General features: G+C 32.3%; 1 long non-coding RNA gene across 1 annotated transcript in view; it reads right to left on the bottom strand.

Moving 5' to 3' along the window:
* The window catches only part of LOC110425429 (uncharacterized), a 6,736-nt gene extending 6,543 nt beyond the window's left edge, over positions 1-193 (bottom strand). The window contains exon 1 of the long non-coding RNA XR_002446025.1: positions 157-193. This is a non-coding gene — a long non-coding RNA (uncharacterized LOC110425429). The remainder of the gene's footprint in view (positions 1-156) is intronic.
* Positions 194-362: the final 169 nt, after the last annotated feature.

Here is a 362-nt window from a genome sequence, read left to right as displayed (position 1 = left end):
TTTAATTATACTCATAAATGGCAGCATATCAACTGACAATCCTTAACTAAATCTCATAGTTTTATTAACAATTACTTACAAATATTTATCACACAATCTATACACTTTAACCAACTCGAGTTTATACAACACAATATAGTTAATTTGCATGCTTACCTCTCGGTTTAAGATTGAATTTACCAAACGTGATTCAAGTACCCACATGTTATCCTCAAGTATCCCATAGACTTTAATCTATGAGATCGATTGCTTACTTCCTAAGTAAAAGGGCTTAACATGTATCAGCCTTTAAGCATTGTCAATGCCCTGTCTTGACAATACAATGACCAAGAAAAGTTTTAGGAACATGGCTTTGATGCATA

This window comes from Theobroma umbraticum, unplaced genomic scaffold (genome assembly GCF_002168275.2).
Source record: "Theobroma umbraticum cultivar Fairchild unplaced genomic scaffold, ASM216827v3 scaffold_81.0, whole genome shotgun sequence".
NCBI classification, from domain to species: domain Eukaryota; kingdom Viridiplantae; phylum Streptophyta; class Magnoliopsida; order Malvales; family Malvaceae; genus Theobroma; species Theobroma umbraticum.
Note: the sequence above shows the minus strand (reverse complement) of the source record. Positions and strands in the feature narration are given on the sequence as shown.